The following is a 14,355-nucleotide window of genomic DNA, read 5'->3' on the forward strand; positions in this document are numbered from 1 at the left end:
CCAGAACATGCCAGCTAACATAAACCCTGCAAATGACAAAATGTAAAAACATGCTATTATTTGAAGTGCCTGGTAGCTGAATGGTTACAGTTCATACCACATTGCTGCAACATCCCTGGCTCAATTCCTGCTGGGGACCTTTATTATATGCTCCCTCTCTTTACCCTTGTTTCTTGTTGCCTTGTAGCTACCAGCTGTTCAGTAAAGGTGAGAATTCCTTTAACCATCAAAATCTAAACAAATCTGCTTCATCAGGACTGTGTGGGTGTGGTTTGATCAGATTTGATTGACAGCAGTCTGGTAACAGACGCAAATAACCCAACAAATATCACAGTCAACATTCACATAACAAGATGAAATCTTTTTTTACTAGATTTACTAGATACCTTGGATGGGCTTAGTCAACAAGGGATCCCCAGCCAGGATGGGTGAACCTGGAATAGTTGCCTGTCAAATGACACAGGGACATGACAGAGAAAGCAGATAAGACACAAAGCAGCAAAGAGAGAGACATCTATATGCACAGAAGCTAAAGCAGAATATTATCAGGTGGGAACTATATTCTGTCCTATGCTATTTCATATTTTCAGCTTGTGCTTTCTGTTTCCAAAAACTTTCTTTGAAAAATGTGGCAAAGCAGTAGAGTGGGGTTAAAGGTAGGATGGAGTGGCTCCTTGGGGAGAACAGGGGCATTACAAAGCAGTGCTGAAATACTGAAAAGGTTGGTAAGTAGGACAGTGTCCCTTTAAAAAACAGTAAGGAGAGAAAAAAAGTGTGGGACATAAATTTTTAGTGACTTTACAGAAGAAGAGTATAGAGCTACAGAGATAGCAGGCAGAGATATAAAAGGGTGAAGGTTTAAAGGAGTGTAAAGGCAGCTCAGTGGAACATAATCCAAGAGGCCTTTTGTTCTCTTTGCAACGTGATACTGTTGGTTCATAAAAAAGCACTTCAATTGAGCGGGTGTATTGAGTGGGTGCATGAATTTGATTTCATTCCAAACAGCATTTCTAATACATATTCTGCTCAGGTGTCACCAAAGATGAAATACAATTAAGGGACCTTGTCAATCTGATATAACATCCTGCACAGAGAAAACTGGTAAAAGGGCTGAAAACACTAGAGCTGAAAATGAGGCCACTAAGAAGAATACTTAACATTAAAGCCACCGATTCACAATATTTGCTCTTCATATTACTCATACAGCAGATTCCCACCTGGGAGCAAGGTAGCCTTTTAACCGCCAATGTCAATGAATGTTGCCTGCATCTAACATGACAGATTTTTTTCCTTGAAAAGCTCAAATCCAACAACAGCCCTCCCTTTACGGTGCCTCAGATACCGTCATAAATGTTTCAGAAGCAACAGTACAATATGGAAACAAAAAAAGGGATAAATACTCAGCTCCCTGCAATGGGGATAAGGCCCCAAAATATGTTTTGGAAACATAATCAGCATCATAGCAGCTCTGTGTGTCTGTTTACATTGTGGCCTCTACCACCGCTCCCCACTCCTCCAACAAACAAGAGGACGGGGGGATGGAGGAGAGGAATAATATAAAAAAAAAAGCAGGAAATATCTTTTGCATATTATTTTAAGTAACTGTTCAAATTTCATTTCAGAATGGTAATCCACAAAACAAATATGTAGCGGCATATTTTAAAAAGGGAGGCTCCGCTCGCTTCAATTTCCTATTGTGGCGTTCGGCGTGTGTTTGCTCTTTGTGTCTGTTTGAATTGATTTGCACAGCTCGGCAGACAAGGGCTGAATGCTCAGACCAAGAATCCATAATTTCATATGATCTGATAGTTCTGCAGTATTAGATTGATTTTTTCCCCCCCATCTCTCTCTCTCTCCCTCTCTTTGGTGCTGATGTTAACAAACAAGCTCAGGTACCTGCGCTCATGGATCCAGAGGAGAGCAAAGAGAGACGTTTTGTTCAGGCTAAGGTGATAATGTGGAGACGGGGACATGTTTGTTTGAGAAGGGGATATGTTTGTGATGTGTTGTTTTCTGAGTAGGTACTTCCCATCTAGCACATCTAGCTCCAGGACTGGAGGCTTCACACCTTGCTTATCTACAGCTGTTTGGTCTGCAGGTAATGCCCATGCTGTCATTACTTCACATGCACACGTGCACCACCTTTGGTCCTGATGTCTCGCAGTAGATGAATAGATTAGACATCTGAGCCTTTGGTGCTAGTGGAAAATAAACCACCCACCCTTGATATTGTAGGTCTGTAACATTGTTGGAGGGAAAATGAGAAAGGTACTGTCTTAGTTTTCTTCCAAGGACTCTTCCAATTCACTTACTGTACCAAAGAATTTTTACTATAATTTAACACTGTAATTATGCTGCTCTGAAAACTCTCCCTCATCAGGTCATAATTAGATTTTCTTTAGCTTCAGTTCACCAAATATCAGCACAGTATTTAGTCAATTATCTAATGGTACTGTTTCTTGATTGCAACATTTATATTAAGTCAAACATTCAGCTGACACTACAATCAGTCTATATTTAAAGGGGAACTGCACTGATTTTACACATCAAAGTGTCTTTTGTGGCTCCAGAGGGAGCTGTGTAAAATCTGATATATTGCCTCAAGTGATGTCACTTGAGTCAGCGTCGATTGGGGTTGAAGACAGTTTTGAAAATGAAAATGAAAATGAAAAGAATCTGGGAGTGTAGAGATAGAAATAAGTGAGGTTAGCAGACGTCTGTAGCCCGCTTCTTGTGTTCGTGAGGCTAGCAGATCCAGGCTACATTAGCAGCTACTAGCATAACACACCTGAACCTCCGACTGAGCTGTGTTGGAGTTGAATTGTGGGTAATGTAGGTGACAGGTTTTGATGTGGAAGAAAAATACATGGAATAAAAAAGATGATGTTTCTGGTTCAGCTGCATCGATTTTGATTCTTTTTTAAACAGTCCACTGCGAGTCCGACAGTGTTATAGGAGAGCAATGCTAAACCAACGGAGTACTCTTAACTGGCCATCATGAAAACAAAATCTACGATTTATCTTGAAAACATTCAAGGCCATATTGTCCAACTAAGAGGTCATATTCACTGATGTGCACCAGCATTCTCTTCGGTAGCTAAAACAGAGACCATTGGAGTGCAGTATCAAGAATGGTAAGAGTTCTTCAGTAAAAGGCAACAAGCCCAAAAAGCCCTAAAATTAGCATCTGTGCTTGTTTTTCAACAGTAAACACGCCCAAATCTAATTTAATATAAAAACAATAGCTTCACAAAATGTTGTATCCATTACTGTGTACATAAATCACATTTTCACTTGTTTTTCACAAAAGTCATCCCATGTAGTAATTTTTTCTTTGGGTTCCTGAAGAGTTGTTTTTGCTATTTTTTGAAAACTAACCATAAGTTCTTCATTCCTTGAATTTTCCTGTGTTGATAATGTGATTTACACTGATAACAGTATTGTTCTGTCTGATAGTTTACTCATTGTAAATGACCCTGTACATGAGCCTTTTTACTTTGATGACTTTAATAATTCAATATCGAAGTCCAACATGTAAATAAACAGAATAAAATATAGTTTTAGGCCAAACATACTCTACTCAAGTACGCGAATGACAACGCCGCACAACCCCGGTTAACACCCTCAACGTGTACTCTCATGCACTGGTGGAGGTTTTCAATCTCATTCCTCAAGGAGGTGATATAGGCTAGTTAAAACTAATCGGAGTATTTCCCTTACCTCAGTAGTAAACAAACATGGCATCTGTGAAGGAATGTGTGCTGCTGTACTTACTGCATAGAAGAGAGAAGAAAAGAAAATGTGAAGATGTGAACTTTGAATCACTCACAGAGGAAGGAGAGGAAATTCCTGTCTGAATGAAGCGGTAAAGAAGATGAACAGGTGAATATGATTGTTTTGAGCAACCCTAGCTGCAATATTTAGACTGCAGCTTGCATTTGCTTTGCATTAAACGGGCCATATTTTGCTTTTTATGATTTTCTGTTATGTATATACTGGGATGTCAGACAGCCAAGCTTAACATGGTCAAAGTTCCAAAGCTTGAGGTTAATGTATGTAAAAATGCTCCCTGCGAGTCAAAAGTCAGGGCTTCAATCTGCTCTAAATGCTTCATTTGCAGCTTTTTTTTCTATTTTGCTGACAAGCTGAAAGTTGGCTTGTCACAAACACCCATAAACGACCGTCTGTTCCATAGCCTTTGTTGCTAAGGTTTTTCCATGTGTTGTTTGCGTTGTCAATTCGCATATTTGGATTGGATTCTAGCTTGAACATGTATTGATGTATTTTAGAAGTTGACATTTTGAGTAAAGAACGTGAAAAAGTAGTGAAATCCTGCGACTATATTTCATGGTTTGTTGATGTAGCCTCCAGAGCTGGCAGAAGTCTCCCAAGGGGCAGCTTCAGAGAGCTGGGCAATCAGAACAGAGTGGGCTCCTCGGGAGGAGGGTCTTAAATAGACAGCAGCTAAAACTGCCTGTTTCAGACAGAGACTGAAATGAGGCCATAACACTTGTGAACAAAGGTCTTCACAGGCCCAGAATTTTTGGATCCAAAATCCACCCAAACCTGACGTGCATAGATTAATTTTCAAAAGAGAGAGGCCTAACCCTAAAGAGACTCAAGGACAGTTGAACCTGATCTGAATAGACCTGAGGATATTTAGACCTGATCCAAAATGTGATTGACAGAAAGAGAGAACAGAAATTATGACGCATCTGATGATCAGAGGTGATAGTGAGTCTTCTTGGATATATTCATATATTAGACATACTGACTCACAGAGACCTGTGGCAATACAGCAGGATCCTACCTGACCCAATTAGACTGAAAAGGACTTGGACCCTGCCCGAATCAAGTCATGGGTCTGGTTTTGGTTTATAGGGGCCGATTGGCCCCATGGAGACCTCCACTTGAAGAGTCACTGGTCATAAAACATGTAGACTAATACACTGTATGAACTCTGACTGTGATGTTATTTTTATGATGTAACACAGTTTTGTCTTTAAGAGTATGAATGCTATTCTAGGTTGTGTTTTTTTTTTTTGTGCACACTCACTTTTCTTGACTTACCCCTTAAGGGATGAATAAAGTATTTTTATATTGAACTAAATTAGTATTAGTATCAATTTAGGTCCACAATGATGTGGAAAACAATTGTACCTGAGAAGCTTTGGGCATCATTTCCTGTATAGAAGTGTCCTCAAGTGATGTTCCACTGCTGCAAAATGGAAACACTAAGATCTCTTACAGCCCTGACAAACAGTGCCTTATCAAGAAAACCGAACAGCAGGAAAAATGCACGTTGCATGATTTATATGAGGCAAAACAAGAATGAAACATATTTGCACTGTGCACTGAAACAAATGAGGTTTCACTCTATATCGGGAAAATCAATACAATAACAGGCTCTGCGCGCTACGCACCCTGTGTGCATGCTTAATAAGTGCTCTACCCTCCTGCACTGTTACGCTGAGGATACAGCCTGCAAAGTTACATATTATGATATCAAGAACCTTTTTTTCTTCTTTTTAAACTCCAATCTCAAGTCGCTCGTTTGGGATTTGGTTTGAAGAGTGGGGTGTTAAGTACTAAAACCACAGTTCAGAAGAGGCTTATGTTAAAGGAGTCATCCTGAGACACTCACCCACCGCCTTAAAAAGAGCGGGAGAGACAGAGAACTGTGATGCTATCGCCTCGCTTAACTCCTGTACAACCCCCCCACCTGCCTTACCCCACCCACCGTCAACTTGCACACACCTGTCACAGACTTATACAAATACTTAGCTCCTGCTAGCCAGGCAGGCAAACACCTCTGAGGGAAGACTGTGGGTGGGCGGGTGTGTGTTTGTGTGTGTGTGTGTGTGTGAAAAGAGACGGAAAGAGGGAGAGGGAGAGACAATCAGAGAGAGCGGCACTAAGGCAGAGAAAGAAAGTCAATGATAGAGAGAGAGATGGGGATAGAAAAGAGCGATTGGGTTGAAAAGCGGTAATATCCTCTGAGCATTCTCCTATCAGCGGGGTGACAAAGCGGAGTGAAGCCCAGGTATTAGCCTTCCCTCTCTTCCTGTCTCACTCACTCTCCCTCTCATTCTCCCGCCGCGTACCTCCTCTACCTGCCGCCGTCTATTTTAAGCCATTCCTTCAACATGGCGTGTCAAACAAGCCTGAAATCCCTGCTAATACTAGTTACCCCTGAAACACTGATCTTACTGTTTGGCTTTTAGCTTAGACAAGTTCTCTCCTTGCCCCCCCCCACCCCTCCTTTTCCAAAAGGAAAAAAGTAAGGAGGAAAAAAAAGTGTTTTGACATTGCCTTTACATTTTGAGCTCATTAAATCCCGGGATCTGTCTCACTTCTACCTGGATTTTTTTTTATACTGAGAGATAAGCCAAATTAATATGAACTCGCCAGGGCCGGTTTTAAATGCTTCATGTTATCCAAAGCCCTGCGCTCCATCTCCCTCTCGCTCACACTCGCTCTAAGTTATCATGGGGCCCGTGATAGCCTTTAAACTAGCAAGGTGAAGTGCTTTAATTAAAACTAGTAGCGTTCCCTGGGAAAAAGGAAAGGGAAATGGAGAGGGGGAGGACTTCATAATTCATCATACCAAAGGGCTTTCCCACCGGTGGCTAAAGTAAGAGGAAAAAGAGCTAAACATCTCTTAAGTAGAGGCATAAAGGATGGCCCCTTTAAAGAGATGCACGGAGAGATAGAGCACACACCTCGGAGACAACAATGAAAGCCTTTTGATGTACGGTTGATCACAGGACACAATATATTCTGAGTACAGATTCCTCTCATATGGTTGGTCTCACGTATAAAAGTAGTGACACAAAATCAAGATTCGAAATGGGTCTGTGTGCTTCTTCTTTGCATTAAAAAAGGAGACATATATTAACAATAGTGCGCATATCTTATTGACAATAAAAAGTCAACCGTACCATGCCACTCCTGCAATGGTGCACTTAACATCAGGGAGAAACCCCTATGCAAGCCATGTAAATCAATCTGAGTTATATTGCTCTAAACTTTATGCAATATAGCCTCAGCTTTCATTGCTTCCATAATGCACATTTACATACTGTCTACACAAACATGCACGGATAGCAGCATGTACACACACATGCAATACACACACAAACTCCTTCACACTAACACACACTCATATAGGAGAAATCTATTGAGTGTATTTCTCCTTGCCAAGGATTTTTTTTTGCCTGAGTCAAAGATAATACAATTCCTTTTTTTCTTATTTCCTTACAATACATCTTTCAGTTCTGCCTTTTGCGTGCATGAAATTCATTTTCTAATGGAAATATTTGTTTTGTAAATCAAATATGTATTATGCACAGAATGCAAAGCACAAATTAAATTATGTTAATGAAATGAAAGAGATATGAAATGCATATTTCATGGACAAAACATAACCCTGCCGAACAGCCATTTCTTGATAAAATCTTTAAACACAATCTCATTCGGAGAAAGACATATTGCCATGGCAGATAGCACCTCATTAAAATGGTCTCCTTTAATATCAGTGCTTAGTATATATGGGATTGTAAATAACCACTGGGGAAGAGGAACCAATAATGAAATACTGTCTTTAATAGCTTGCCATTGATGTCAGCATAAAAAGTCTACTAGAGGAATATTGGAAATTGGGTGTGCACACACATATAGTCAAAAGCTGTAAATGATTGCATATTTAAATAGAGCTGACTAAGGAAAAGATGATATAGATATTAGTAATAGGCAGAAAATTATGCTGACCTTACATAATTCCACAAAAAAAGCCCAGACTGTTTTAAATTTTATATTGGTTACACTTAATGAATAATAGATTCTGTAGCTGTTGTTGTGCAGTCCATGATGTTAATAAAAGCCTAAGAATAGGGGCCCTGCTCTGCCCGGCCGACTAGCAAATGAACTAGACTGGCTTTTCAGCAGAAATAAATACAGCAATAAATACAAAAGATGGGGGTGGGGGTGGGGGGTGTGATGAGCGGGTGAGGGCAAAGAAAAGGAGTGAAAACAGGGAAACGATAGAGTGGGGAGTGAGAAAGAGGAAAGATACAGTAATAGATAGAGGGAGGAAGGCGTGAATAGACTGAGGGAAATATGGAAAAACTGAGTGTAAAATGGTGGGGGTTAGATGAGGCCTGTAACTGGACTTGACCTGGCTGATACAGACTCACCAGTACACACAGTGTGTATCTTCAAAGTTTAACTAAAGTACACTTTATCAGTTTAAAAGATAAGTTTGACATTGAGGATTGATCATGCCTGTGTGTTAAGTATGGAGCTACAGCCAGCAGCCCATTAGCTCAACATAAAAACTTGATACTGGGAAACAGCAAGCCTGGCTCTGTCTGAAATTAAAATCTAAACCCACCAGCTATTAACACGTTCTATCTTGTTTGTTTAATCCTACAAAAAACAAAGTCTAAAAACAGGGTGTTCTACCTCACACAGGCTCCACCCTCTATCTGACTCTATGGTAATACTTCCTTCCAATGACACGCAAGCATGTATGTGGTCGGCCAATCAGAACGTGTCTACCAAATACGTGTCTCACACAGTATAAAAGGCAGCGTCTCGCTGCAGCTCTCATCCTTCTCACTTCAGCAACGGCGAATTCAGCTCAATGATCTTACTTCTCCACGGATGGAAGTGCTGCTCCAAGCTTGTTCCTGCCAGTCATGCGCCAGTGTTATTCGCCAGCCAGACACCCTTGCACACCTCATTCCCCATGTCATCTTGAATCATAGGAGAACGCAGGCGTATATTGCCCAGTTCAGGTGTACCACAGCTGACACTGATACCACTCTTTTCACAAGTGCTGAGTCGCTCCTGCGAGCCTGTCATTTCCAAGACATAGAACCTTATGAATGGACAAGGCGTAGACCAAGATGTTGTCATGCATATGTCTTTGACACTCACCCCACTGAATAAGGCCATAGATGCTGCTACACCATGTGTTACCCACTTGACTGTAGGCTTGAGGGATGCACTCACAAAGCCAACTAGCTAGGTGCTTCTTGGGTAGGACTTTACTGGCCACGCCCTCTCATAGCACACGAACAGCTGTTCACGACTAAAGTCTGTGGCACCAAGAGACAGATTCTCTCCACAAGGAGATCCAGGACCAGTTCCTGAAACAGGCCGTCTCAGTCATTTCTTAATCACGACAGACAGAAAGGGTTTTACTCCACGTACTTCCTGGTTCCTAAGAAGACAAAAGGTTTCAGACCCATTATGGATCTCCTTATTCTGAATCAGTGTACTACCCGAAAGACGTTCCACATGCTAACTGTCAGGAGATTGCTGGACCTGGTACAACCAGGCGACAGGTTCACCAACATCAACCTGAAAGATGCTTATTTTCATGTTGAGGTGGCACTGAAATGCAGGAAGTTCCTGCATTTCACCTTTCAAGGGATAGCCTACAAGTACAACAGGCCACCACTGGTGCCATCTGCAACTGTAGCTTGCCAGCCTGCACTTGGATCCCAAGAGGCACAAGCACCACATGGTAAACATCCCCCCATCAGCACAGGAGGACCTGTATTATTGGGGGTACCCATAGCATCTGTCAACAGGGACACCCCTGGGTCAAGTGACCTCCTCCACAGCGGTGTTCACAGAGGTGTCCCTGACGGGGTGAAGGGGCACCTGTCTTGGGAAAGCGATAGGTGGTGTGTGGACTTCAGGGGAAACCAACACATCAACCTCCTCAAACTTCGGGCAGGGCTCTTGGTTCTCCAACACTTCCTGACTCTGGTTCAGGGGAGATATGTGTTGGTGAGAACAAACAACCTACATCAACAGGCAGGCAAATTTTTGGAAAAAAATTTTGGAACCGGTTCAGGAGAACGGAAAGGGACATGTTCAACAGTCGAAACAACACTCACTGCCTGCTCTGGTTCTCCCTGACACTGCAAGACAATCCACCCTTGGGGGTGGATGTGTTTGCACACTTGCCATGGCCAAGGAGGCTGCTTTACACCTTTCCTCCTCTTCATCTCATTCCTCCTCTGCTGGAAACAGTGAGAAAAGAGCAACTGTCGGTTATCCTGATAGGCCTGGAGCACCATTCAGCACTGTGGTATGCAGAGATGACACAGATGTTGGCAGCACAGCCCTGCTCCATTCCCCAAGTTTGGGGGGCTCTGTCCCAGGAGGTGGGCTCGATAGGCGTGTTATGTTGAACACACAGCCCCCTTTTGGCGCACTGAACAGCTGTTTGTGTGCTATGGGGAGAGCGTGGCCAGTAAAGCCCTATCCAAACAGTGCCTAGCTAGTTGGCTTTGTGAGTGCATCTCCCAAGCCTACAGGCAGGTGGGTAAGGATCCCCCCACTGTGGTCCAAGTGCATTCCAGATGAGGTGTAGCAGTGTCTATGGCCTTATTCAGTGGGGTGAGTGTCAAGGACAAATGCATGGCAACGTCTTGGTATACGCCTTGTCCGTTCATAATGTTCTATGTCTTGAACATAGACGGGCTCGCAGGAGCGACTCAGTACTTGCGAAATGAGTGGCATGAGTGTCAACTGAGGTACGCTTGAACTGGGCAATATACGCCTGCATCCTCCTATGATCCAAGATGACTTGAGGAATGAGGTGTGCAGGGTGTCTGTTGTATGATTTGTGACCCCTGCAAGGTTACACCAAGTTCATGTTCATGTTAACTGGGCTTGGTTGGGCCCCCTACTGCTCTGCTTAGGCAGCTGGGATTATAAAGTAATAGGAGGGCCATGGTGACTTACTTATAGCCGGAAGGGCTCAGTGAGGCAGTCTGATGAATGTCGCAGCAGGGTGAACATACAGAGCTTGTGTGAGATAGAACAGAGGTTACGATATCGTAACCCTAGTTCTATAAGCACAGGTGGACCCTTCTACTGGACCCTATGGGTAATACTCTCCTCCAATCACACACATGCAAATGGCCACTGAAATTTGGATGTATGTAGATGGCCATCAGGATGCACCAAATTACTGATTATGTGTGTCTCTCACAGTATAAAAGGCAACATCTTGCTGCAGCTCTCATCCCAGAACCACTTCAGTGGACAGCATAGGAGTGGGGTCCATAGGTAGAGGGCCCCACCTGTGCTACATATTGTAACCTTCGTAATGCACAGGCTGGGCAAAGTGACTTCCTGGAGTGTTAATTAGTGAGCATTAAAGGTGCTGGTAGGTGGATTTTGTTACTTTTGGAAAACATGTATTTTTATATGTCCAGAACGTTCCTAATGAAGCAAAAAAACGTATTCATTCAAACTTATTCATGCAGATCCTAAATTCACGTCTGGGTTGACTTGACAGGTACTTTCATCTGAATGTCAAGGCCCGCTCAGCAGTCCAGCCTACTTATTTATCTCCTCTAGTCTTACAAAAAGCTACTTTTTTTCCTTTTTTTAGCTTCAATTTTATTCTATTATTGCTACTGCGACTACAATAATTGAACCCAACCTTAATGGCAAAAAATCAAATATGCTGTAACTGACTATTTGTGGCAGGCTTTCATAAATATGGAATGAAAACAAAGCTTTGTAATAATTTTACAAATAAACAATAGAGTCATCACTTTTAATTTCTGGTTTCAACCACCAACTATTTAATTATTACGTTAGAATAGAACAATGAGGTGGATCTTGAACATATAGGCCAGTGAAGTAGTGTGGATTATTTTCACTCGTCAAAATTGTACGAAGGTGAAGTAAAGTCATTATTCACTCCATCACTCTTGTAGTTCTCCCATTGCCCCAAACCATTCCTACAATTTCTCAGACATTCACAATCACTTCTTTTGTGTATAGTGTGTGCTATTGTAAATAAAGCGGTCAGCTTGTCACCACTGGGCTGAAACAGATGTGACAACAAACACAGCAGGGCCCATCACATAAATACAGTGCTCTTGTTTTCCTGCTTTGATTAACATATATATCTCAAATATGCTCAACTCAAAGAACACATGAATCATAATAATACATACATTAAGTGTGTTACTTCAAATAAATCTGATTTTCTAATCACATAAATTAAATCTATTGCTACCATAAGTCAAGCTATTATCTTATTTCCAGTGAGTGAAGGCAATGTTCAAAGTCGAAGAGGAGACAGAACTGCACATGACATTTTAGATCATGCTTAAACTTTGAGATAATATATAGTGAATTAGGCAAAGGAGTTAAACATGTGTTTACGACAGAAACAAACATGTTTGCTACAGCAACAAACATGTAAACATGTTTATTACTGTAAGAGACACATCAAAGGGGGACATTTGAAAAATGTGGAACTAGCGCTTCAACATATTGATGCCAGGAACCGGTAGTGAGTTCAGGACCTTTTATCCTACATAAAACCCATGGTAGTTGTGTAACCAACTCAACTGAGCATCTCTTCACACACACACACACATACACACACACCAGGGTTTCCCATACGTTCATTTATTTGTGGTGGCCCGCCACAATATCAACATTGCCAGCCACATATTGATTTTCTATTTTTGTAGCTGCGCACCCCACTCTTGCTCTCTCTCTCTCTCTTTCACAAACACATGACAACGGTACAGTAGGTGGCGGCATGCACCTTTAACATTGGTTTGTTATCTGCCAGTAAAACCAAAGAAGAAGAGGAGGGGTGTGTATATATGGTTGTTGGCTTTTCCCCGCAGAGAAGACAGCTGGTTGAATCACTCCGTAGATCACGTGTGGTTAGTATCATGAACACCTGTGCACAAATGTGTCCAAAACTGATGCATTCAAGTTAACACAATCTCAGAGACCCAACTCCTCAAATAAGTTATTAGCAAGCATGCAGGACTCGAGCGGACCTCCCATCATCCCATCAAAGTTAAATTTATTTTGGGATGAATTTGGGACGAGAGTTGAAAAAAAGGACAAAGTGCAAAAAAACCGAACAAGTCCAGACAACTCCAGACAGCTTTCTGAGCCCGTTAGCATGTTAGCCTGCATGTGTGTGTTGACGGTATGTTAACCCCCCCACCCCACCCTCCCCCGCAGTCCGCTACCACACAATTAAAATCTAATTCTGTGGGAAACACCGCACACACACACACACACACAGTTTTTTAATCTATGTTGTAACAAGGGCATGCATGGCTATTTCTAAACACCTTTCAATGTCACTCGAGTGCTTTATCCAGTCAAAAATAATCAGATTAACACTTTTTAATTGTGTTTTAGATAATTGTCATTCTGTTCCTCTCTTCATCCACAAAGGGGAGGTGTATGCTGCACACACAGACTGAGACAGAGAGGGACAGGGGAGGCGAGAGGAGGAGAGGAAGGAAGAGCAGGGATGGGATAGGATAGAGTGTATGGGAAAGGAATGTGAGAGAGAGAGACAGAGAGAGATTGATGCCACCAGTACAGTGTAGAAAAGGTAAAGAAGTCAAAGAGATGTATGGTATTAAGAGATAAAGAGACCGCAAAGTTACTGTACTATGTTTACTGTGCAAGAAACAGAAATTCACAAGTTCATTTTATTTTGTTTTCCAAGATGTTCCTGCACAGCACGTCATAGAAATCATCTGTCAATCAAATCATTCCGTCACTGTGACGTGCTTCTCTTTGATGAAGTGTGACTTTCTGTATGTGGCCTCTACTTCTAACAGATGTTTAACAGCCTACTTATATTGTAAAATTAAAGTCAATATTCAGATGATGACTGAGTCTCAAATAAATAGCTCAGGGCATGGTCAGCAGGAAAAAGTAAAGGCAAACTGTGAATAAAGGCCGGGAAAAAAACATCTAGACAAAATATGGCATCGCAAAAATGTGTGTGTGTGGTGGTGGTGGTGGTGGTCTTTTTTTCACATTAAACAGTGAAATGATACCAATTATAACCAAAATAATTTCCCCCAAAAGGAATTAACCTAACTTTAACTGCAAAAACAGTGGAGGGTGTTGGTACATTCAGAGTTTTAGTATAAAAACAGTCATGTCCAACTACTTTACCTTTTTTCTCCTGATTAATTTTAAGCTACTCTCAACACTACGTAACACTTCCCATGACTGTGATATGTTAAAAACCTACCTGTAAAGTTTGAGATTGTGTCCTTTGAGCTTCTGCAAGGTTTTCAATGTGAAATATCTGTGCAGGAAGTAATGGGTTTCAATTTCAGTAGCTTAAAATAACAGCAGACTAGAACCAACTGCAATTAATAAGTGAATTTAAATTACGGAGAAAGTCAGTGCAACGGAGTGATTTACTACAATGTACGTTTTTACAGCACAAATGTGACCAGTAAAACCACAGAGTCATGTCATATTAACCAATCACATGGAGGAAGTGTTGATTTTGCATTAGCATCAACAGTAAATTAA

General features: G+C 41.6%; 1 protein-coding gene across 2 annotated transcripts in view; it reads right to left on the bottom strand.

Moving 5' to 3' along the window:
- Window positions 1-14,355, bottom strand: part of znf536 (zinc finger protein 536) — a 364,930-nt gene that overhangs the window by 316,101 nt on the left and 34,474 nt on the right. For both annotated transcript variants that reach the window (XM_067596536.1, XM_067596502.1), the window contains exon 2: window positions 387-447. The gene's annotated coding sequence lies outside the window, so the exon portion shown is untranslated. The remainder of the gene's footprint in view (window positions 1-386; window positions 448-14,355) is intronic.

The sequence above is a fragment of the Thunnus thynnus genome, chromosome 1 (assembly GCF_963924715.1).
Source record: "Thunnus thynnus chromosome 1, fThuThy2.1, whole genome shotgun sequence".
Taxonomy (NCBI): Eukaryota; Metazoa; Chordata; class Actinopteri; order Scombriformes; family Scombridae; genus Thunnus; species Thunnus thynnus.